We start from the raw sequence: 9906 nt of genomic DNA on the forward strand, positions 1-9906 counted from the left end.
AAGTTCCCGGGGGTGTGTCGGAGGCATAGCGAAGGTGGGTCATAGGTGGGTCTTGGGCGTGCCTAACACATGGGCGTCCTTGACCTATAATCGAAAAAAGGGCGTCCGTGAAAGGACTTGGACGACTTTACTTGGTCCTTTTTTTCTTACGACCAAGCCATAAAAAGGTGCCCAAACTGACCGGATGACCACCGGAGGAAATCGGGGATCACCTCCCCTTACTCCCCCAATGGTCACTAACCCCTCCCACCCTCAAAAAAACTTTTTAAAATATTTTTTGCCAGCCTCAAATGTCATACTCAGGTCCATCGCAGCAGTATGCAGGTCCCTGGAGCAGTTTTAGTGGGTGCAGTACACTTCAGACAGGTGAGACCCAGGCCCATCCCCCCCTACCTGTTACACTTGTGGTGGTAAATGTGAGCCCTCCAAAACCCACCAGAAACCCACTGTACACACATCTAGGTGCCCCCTTCACCCATAAGGGCTATGGTAGTAGTGTACAGTTGTGGGTAGTGGGTTTTGGGGGGGGGGGTTGGGGGATCAGCACACACGGTAAGGGAGCTATGCACCTGGGAGCAATTTCTGAAGTCCACTACAGTGTCCCCTAGGGTGCCCGGTTGGTATCCTGGCTTGTCAGGGGGACCAGTGCACTATGAATGCTGTCTCCTCCCACGACCAAAGGGCTTGGATTTGGTCATTTCTGAGATGAGAGTCCTCAGTTTCCATTATCGCCGAAAATCAGAAACGACCAAGTCTAAGGACGACCATCTCTAAGGTCCAGGGTTGCCAGGTGGAAAATTTTTTTCCAGCCCACTGGAGCCCAAAAAACAGCCCAAAAACTGCCCAAACACAAACCCCGCCCCTGACACCCCCACCCCCGCGTCATCACCCCCGCCCCCGCCGTCATAAACCCCGCCCCCGCCGTCACCGGCCCCGCCTCCCACGTCACCGGCCCCGCCTCCCCGTCATCGGCCCCGCCTCTTACGTCATCGGCCCCGCCTCCCCGTCATCGGCCCCGCCTCCCCGTCATCGGCCCCGCCTCCCACGTCATCGGCCCCGCCTCCCACGTCACTAACCCCGCCCAAAACGTCATTAACCCCACCCAAAAACGTCACTAACCCCGCCCCCCCGCGGCCGAAAAAACCGCCCGAAGCACAAAAACCAGCCCAAAAAACCGCAACCCGCCGCGGGCAAAAATTTCCCGCGGCGGGTCGCGGAAAACCGCCCAATTGGGCGGTAAAACCGCCCACCTGGCAACACTGCTAAGGTCGACCTAAATTTCCAGATTTGGGCGTCCCCGACCGTATTAGCGAAACAAAAGATGAACGTCCATCTTGTTTCGATAACATGGGTTTCCCCGCCCCTTCACGGGGACGTCCTGCGAGGACGTCCTCAGAAAAACTTGGATATCCCTTTCGATTATGCCCCTCAAGGAGTATTAGTTTTAGTTTCATAGTTTTAGAGATAAAGTATTGTTTCATGACTCTTTGGGATCTGCATTGATTTTCTCCAGATATTATTATGGTTACTTTGTTACAATGGGAAAGATCCCCAATATATATGATGTCATTGACTTTTGATTGGCTTAAAATTAGTATAACAAAGATCAATGAGATTATGAGCATTAAATAAAGAACATAGGGCTTGAATGTTAACTACTTACACCAATAAAAAACAAAGTCCATAAAATTTCAAATAATGATGTTCCATTCAATCATATCATTGAGACTTCCAGTGTTACCGAACCAAGTTCAAAATATCCAATACTGTTCCATATTGGATATTTGAACTTGAACATAGTTGGACATCACATAGTTTCGGGCAACAGCTAGTTCTTCAGTTCAGTACCCAAACTAGGGCCACAAACAAAAGTTTTAGTCTTACTGAGCTGGGCATAGGCTGGGGATCCCAGTAGGCCATAGGGTCTTAAGCCACACTTTTACTTTTCTTTCTCAGTCAGGGAGCAAAATTACTTCACTCTCACTCCAAAGAAACTATTCACTCCAGGATTTGTATTTTATGCAAACCAGAACTTTACCGGAACACTGGTTAATATTTAAGCCTTATGTTGTCATTAGTGCGCAGCCATTTTTAAAAAATTACTATGAGAGCACTTACCACCACCTATTTTGTAGGTGGGAGGGCTTCCGTTTTGCAGTAATGTAGATGCGCTAACTTGTTAAGACAAGAATGCCCACTCTCTGCCCTTGACATGCCCCCTAAAAAAAACTCCCAAAAAATATTGACTATGTGGTTAGTGTGCACACATCCCAAAACTAAAGTGGGGCGTTTTAATACGTCCCGTGTTAGGCCTATTTTGCTGCATTAGGTGCATGTTAGCTCCTAGCACAGCTTAGTAAAGGGACCCCTAAGTTTCTTAGCTCGAGGAAGAAACTGTCCTGTGCTTCTGAATGTGCTTATGAATATGGACTAAAAGTATTACATTCATTTGAGCATTAATGTTGCTTGAAAAAGTTGTCACATGCCATGTGCTGACCATACCTGGGCATCGTTTGTCTGTTTAACCACTCTACCATGAGCTATTTAGCTTGTCAAGTTCTAACTAAGGATCTTCCCCACAGCAGACTGAGCTTATTTCTCAATATCAGTTATGCCTTGCTGAGTTTTATTTTCAGTTTTTTATGTTTATGTATATTTCCTCTAGCATGCTTTTACAGTAGATGTATTCAGGAGTAATTTAACATAATGAAAGTTGAAACCATTCAACCCCTAGATAATGCTGAAAGCCTGCAAATATGCTGATGAATTTCAGATCATAGAAACATGATGTATGGTTATATCCACAGTATGTTTTTTTTTAAATATAATTTGTAGATTATTTCCCAGTTGGATATAATGAAGTGATTGGTTAATCGCTGGCAGACTGTGAATGTTTTTATTAAAGCAAATTTAGTAAATGGAGCAAAACTTGGATGAACTTTATTTATAATACTAAAACAAGGTATTTTCAGCATGAGAAGCTCTGTTGACCTTATATGACATCCATAAAATCTATGGGGTGGTTTATCAGCAGGCATGGTAACTAGCTCGTCTATGCCTATGTTTATTAGTATTTGATATACCACTTTATCTGATGCACAGACCAAAGCATTGTACAATTAAAAGATAAAAAATACCCCTCCAAAGTGGTGGAGGGGCTTCTGTGTTTCAATGACTCAGAGGGCTATGCTGAAGGGTTATCCATATCAGACAGGCCTCTGAGGAGAAACCAGACAAAGAGTGTCCCAACTAGGGAGAGTGGAAAGTTGGCAACCTGAAGCTCGTATGCTCAACGGCCCAGCTAACCTCTGAAGTTCTGTCTTTGTTTACTTGAAATTTCCTCTCTGCCATTGCAATTACCTTAACTGAGAGGAAGGGGATAATCGGGGGTCAGCCGCCGATGGCCAGCGTTTTGTCCCCTGTGCAGCAAGTGTGGGACCGCTGAGTGATGAGCTGCCCACAGATGACTGGGTTGGTGAGTCCTTTGATTAGCACCGGTGAAGGAGCGTCGACGCTCTTGGACCTGGAAACAACTTCATCGCTCCTGAATCATTTAATCACCATGTCCAAAGGAGTGGAGGAGTGAGTTATGAGTGTATGCTGAAACGGAAGTCATTTACAGCTGAACCCGTGTCGGCAGTGCCACTCCTAAACCCGCAAGAGCTAACAGCTTGGAGTTTTTGGCTCCCGTGGAGGTTACATTGAATATCATCTGGAAGGCGCTCCAGGACCTAACGGTGGTAGTAAATAAGTTTACTTCCGATATAATCTTATTAGTGAGCCACATGGATAATCTAATCGAATCCTTTGAGAATGGAAAATTGATACAGTAAATGAAGTTCTACAGGAGTAGTAAATGGTTAAGATTTTGAAGATGATAATAGACTAGAAAAATTTGAATAAAATCAATATTATTACTACAGATGATCAATATCGAGATTGTTGTTTTCCCAGAGTTCCGGGTATGATTCCTAAAGTTTTTTCCTCTGAAATGATTCCTCTTAGTATATTTATTCAAAAGGAGTGAAGCCTGTGAAACTGGGATTACCTTAATCAGTGGGAATTGGATTAGAGACTCAAGTGTTTGTATTGTTAAATAATTTCTGGTTTTAAAAGAGAAAAAAAAGAAATCAGTTGTATTATTTCCACTAATATTGGACAATAAGTATGTTTCCAACGAAATATATTGACTATACATCATTTTGGGTTTGAAGAAGCCAACTAGACGATCAATGTGGAATAATGATTCAGATAAATAATAACTGGGGATAATCAGGTTAATACCACGTTTTCTTTGTTTACTGTTGTTTAATTGATCTCCTTGTCTTGTTTCACTCTCCCTATTTTGTGGTCTAAGGAAGAGTATAGAATTACCTGATTGAAATAATTCTTGTATTATTTTGTCTGTATTTCTGGCAAGTTATTTTAGTGCTTGTAAAATTAAATTGTTATGGAAAAAGAAGCCAGCAGATCAATATAACATCAGAAAGATTTTATTAAAGATACCGCATGTAAACAAATTGCCTGACACAGGCCGTGTTTCGCCCACCAAGGGCTGCGTCAGGGGCTACAATAAAAAAACAGATTGAATTATAATAAATAAAACATCAAATTTAAAATATAAAAACAACATACTTAAAATATAAAAAACAACATACCACCATAGTTTCTCATATATTCATGAACAAATAGATAATGTATAAGCTATAAAATGATAATAAAATGTTATACATACATGTATGTAAAATCTAAACATGAATAAATAAGTATGTGGTGTACATAGAAAGGACCACTTAATACAAATAAATAAATAAATCATCCCATCACAAAAAACGCATTATATGTATTTAAAAATTGTATATATATATATATATATATATATATATATATATATATATATATATAAGCATGTATACGATTCCCAACATATGTATAATAAATATCTATATAAGAACATATACATAAAAACAGCAAAGCAAGGGCACTGAAGTACAGCATTAGACCTTGAACATATATAAATATGTGAAAATATTGTGTAACATATTAAATAATAAAAATGGAGTGGTGGACAATATGGCTTGGATGCTGGGCTTGATGGACCTTTGGTCTTTCCCGGTATGGCAATACTTATGTACTTATGTACTTATAACTGTCTTCTCTAGAAGAATGAAGGCTTGTGAGCCACTAGAAACCAATTGTCCAATTGTCCAGGTACAGAAATACTATATGGTCTTGTTGGGAAGATATACAGCTGCCACCATGAGGCACACTCAAAAAGCTGATAAGAGGCTGAAGGGGAAGACAGTACTAGAAATGAATGAATAGAAGGGGAAACCTGAGATATTTCTTTTAAGAAGGAGCTGGTTTCTGATTTCCTATTAAATTAGTAATAAGACTATTACAGTTCATTATCCAGTTGTGGAATAGTTTTAGAAAGGATTGAGAAGCAGGTGCAATTACATCTTATTTATAGGAAGCCAAGAGTTAAAATTGTAATGCGGTATCCTGAAATTTTTACCATGTTGCTTAAGGAGAAGGCTTCTATATGTGCAATTTACCAATGCAAAAACTCTTAAATGCAGGCTGTTTTTTTCATGAGGAGGCTTTTACATTAAGATTTGCTACTTACAAAGAAAATATGTTAATTTAGGGGTAGATATTCAGTGATGTTTAAGCAATCAGGAGAGGTTTCTGTCTACTTAAACCACAATCAGTGGGTAGGGTCAAGGCAGACCCTGAAAATATATGAGCCCCGGCACTATTCCTGCCCCTCCTTTTCTCATGCTGGATTACCCTGATTTAAGCATATTTCAGCTGTCAGCACTGAAAGAGTGCAGTGGTTCTTCACTGCATTACAAAAAAAAAGTCTGTAAATTACTATAATTATCTAAACCAAACTCTTATTTAACCTTTACCTCAGACTGGGAAAGGAATCTGAACTTTTCTCTCTCCAAAAAGGAATGGGATCTATTTTGGACTAAAACTATTCTGCAGTATTGCTTCAGTCTTCATATTTTTGTCCTACACAAAACATACTGGACTCCAGTTAAATTAGCTAGGCTACCTCGCAAACCAACTGACCTATGTTGGTCTTGTCAGGCAGAAGCGGGCTCCCTTGCCCATATGCTATTCCACTGTTAAGAATTCAAACTCATATTCGCATACAATTTGGGACAAACTGCAAATAATATTTTCTCTTTCAGCCAATCACTCAAAATTTTAACACTGAAATCCTCCACTCCAGGTTTATCCATCCCACACAAGAATGCAAAACTATTCAACATAATGCTCTCGCTTGCCATTCACATAATTGTGATTAACTGGAAAATAATCTAAATGTCTCCTTTCATGAATGGTAGAATCTGCTATGCTCTTTCTGATGATATGAAGATATAGTTGCTTAAAAAAAAAAAAAAAGGTCACTTACTCTCCTTTCAAAGGACATGGTCTATTTTCGTTAATTATTGCTTATCATCCTCACCTCCTTGAGGCTTTTTCAGTCACTATTATCTCTCAGTACCATATCTAGCTTCTCTCCTATTATCCTCTCCCCCTTTTAATCCACTGCACTACCTCCTTCCTCTCTACATTTCATACCTTTACTTCTCCTCATACTCATCCAGCTAACTGTTTAAATGCTTATCCATATGCTTGTTATATTCAGGGCTTTTTGAGGGGGTACTTGGGGGTACTGAGTACCAGCACCTTTTTCATTGCCTGCTAAAATTGACCCATGGACCCCAAGTTTTAATGATAGAGGTCAGGCTTTACACACCAATTCTGCCTTGTCATATATTCTGTGACTGGTTGCAGGGGGCCTGGCTATTATGGGGTGGGTCCCTCAGTGATCACCCCACTCCTGAAGGGTGGCCTAGCTTTTGAGTACTGGCACCTTTTTTGCTAGAAAAAACACACTGGTTATATTTGCCTTACTGTTGGCTTTTTGCCGCTATGTTGTTACTTCCATCCTGAAGAAATATTAGTACTTATTTTTATATTAACATTTGTATAAATAAAATTGGGGAAAAAAGTGTTATTAACCCAATGAGTAATGTGTTATCCCTTTATGGCCACAGTACTGGTGGAGATAGCATTTGCATAAATATTTGCTTGTAAGGACTGTAATACATAGTGCTTTGTATTTCCCAAGTCACTAATGGTAATGTCTGCACTGTATGTAATGAGTGGGCTTTTATGTGTATGTGAGTGCTAGGATTTGAATCCTATTGAGAATAGGTAAATAAGTATTCCAGCCAGCATGCAAATGAAGTGTTGCAGAGATTGAAAAATGGTCAGAATTCTCGCACCTTTTTGCCCTTGCTTTGTTTTGATGTCACACTCTAGACGTGCACAATATGGCTTCCTGCTTTTTTCTTTTTTAAATGAAATCTACTTTGCAAGACCAAGAATGAATAATAAAGATCATGGATAGAATAATAAGGCTACTAATGCATTATGTGGCTTTGAGCCAGGGGAACCTCAAGTGCTTCATTATATGCTCAGTAGCAGAGTTATCTGGTGTTGCTCTGGAAATTCAATATTTAATAGTTTACATATTGGAAAGCAGGCAAAGTAAAATATACATTTTGGAAAATACATAATAGGTCAGATTTTAATTGCACAACATTGGGATGTACAATGCTTTTTGCTTTATAGTTAGGGATGAATGTGTACTCCCCTAAGTCTACAAAATTGGGTGCCAAACTTTATGCTTATTGCACAAAGTTTGGCGCACATCCAAATTAATTTAATTAATGACGGTTAATTGGAGTTAACTGTCAATTTTTGGCTTAAATTGGTGTTAGTTGGTACTAATTGACTTTAGTCGCTATTCTAGAAGCCGTGCGTGCAATTTCTCTCACGTGCAATTTCCATGGGGTATGGCAATGGGAGAGGTATGGGTAGGTCAGGGGTGTGCCTATGAGTTATGCATGCAGATTATGAAATATTAGGGGTTGTGGGCTATATTCTATATATCATGCCTAAAAAATCATCACCCCAAAAAATAAACCTAGGTGTATTTTATAAAGTATGCTCACATTTAGGCATTCTTTATAGAATATGCCTACATTTCTGCATGGTTTATAGACTACGCTGAGCACCTGTATGCATGATTTAAGTTAGTTATGGGCAGTTATGCTAAGTAAAATCTGGTGTAAATGCTGACACCTAAATTAGGCATGGAGTTGTATTCTATAATAAGGTGCATAGATTTTAGAAACGCCCATGACCTGCCCATTCTACACCCATGGCCACACACCCTTTCAACTATGCAACTTAGAATTTATACACATCATGTTACAGTATACGCTTAGACAGTTGTGTGCATAAATTCTAATTAATGACAATTAGTGTCAATAATTGCTTGTTAATCAGCAATTATTGGCGCTCATTGGCTTATTAACTAATTACGTTGCATGTGGAAATCCAGAATACAACTGGATTTGCATGCACAACGTAAGTCATGCTATATAGAATCTGAGGGTATGCTCCTATCTTCCAACCTGTTGCATGGTTGAAGTGTTTGCACCTAAGGTTAAGCATGAATCTGCAAACTTCACTGGTACTCTATAACAGCAATTCCATGCGGAATTGTCGTTATAGGAATTTGCACTCGGCATACTTCATCCTAGCGCCTAACTTTTGGCGCCATTTATTGAATTTACCCCACAGTTTTTTTTCAATTCTCACTTCTTAACATGCTACATAAAATTGGCTATGAGAAAAGCAAGGAGTCCTGAGGTTAATACTTGGATCATTAAGTGGCCGTTCTTCAACTTTCTTGACAGAAGGCGACTGGTGCTTTTCTGAGATAGAAATAAAGAAAGAAAGAGAAAAACACAGTTTGTAGCCTCTAGCTTGGAGAAGACTGGACATTTTTCCCTCTTGTTATAACAGGTCACCTAAAGTTAGGTGCCAATTGCGTGTGTAAGTTGTAAAATACTAGCACATATGCATATAACTGTTACTGGTATGCATGTGATAGCCGCAAATTTGCATGCAAAACTGTCTTAGCATGTAAATGCAAGAGGGTGTTCACAGGGGGGGAGGCATGGGCAGGGCATAGTAATGTCAAAATTTTATATGTGTAACTGTTACATTGAGGCATATGAATTATTTAGGGGTACTGATGCTGACTTAAGCTAAAGATACCGCTTCTAGTTTATAAAACCTGTACCTCTGGCGAACCAGCCTACTTATCCCATCTTCTCACTCTTATTGCCCCTCTCGCACACTCAGGTCTTCCCAACAGAGCCAACTTGTAGTCCCTTCCTTTTGTGAAATCAGATATACAGTATGTGACAGTCCATCTTCTCTGTTCAAGGCCCTGAGCTGTGTTCATCTGTGTCTATCACCGTCTATGGCTAGAACTGTCTATGCTGACTCCATGCTTTCCTATAAATATTGTATTTCATTCCCTTCCTCCCTCACTCTGCTGTCAATGCACTCTCAATCCCCTTTTCAACTCCCTCTATACTATAAGCCACTCAGATATTATTTGATGGGTGGGATATAAGACCCTAATAAACTTGGAAACTTGGAATTTTATAAGATCACTTGCACATGTAAGTGCTCTTATAGAACAAGCTCATGGCCCATATAATTTGGGCACCTAAGTTGTAGTACTCAGTTATAGAATTGTCTCATTTGAGGTGTAGATGCCTGCAGAACTGCCTACAGAGGTACTATTGCATAAAGACATGTAGACGCCTACTTGTCTTTATAAAATACTAGCATATGTTCACAGAACATGCCTTGAATGTAGGCATGATCATTCACACCTGCTCAAGAGTTGGTGTAAATGAAAGGGCGTATTTTGTGCACATACATGCATAGACATCCTTCCATTGGCAAGTTTGGTTGCATTTACATTAATGGTCCCCAACTGAATTTAAAAAAAAAAAA

The sequence above is a fragment of the Microcaecilia unicolor genome, chromosome 1, assembly GCF_901765095.1.
Source record: "Microcaecilia unicolor chromosome 1, aMicUni1.1, whole genome shotgun sequence".
In the NCBI taxonomy this organism is placed as follows: Eukaryota; Metazoa; Chordata; class Amphibia; order Gymnophiona; family Siphonopidae; genus Microcaecilia; species Microcaecilia unicolor.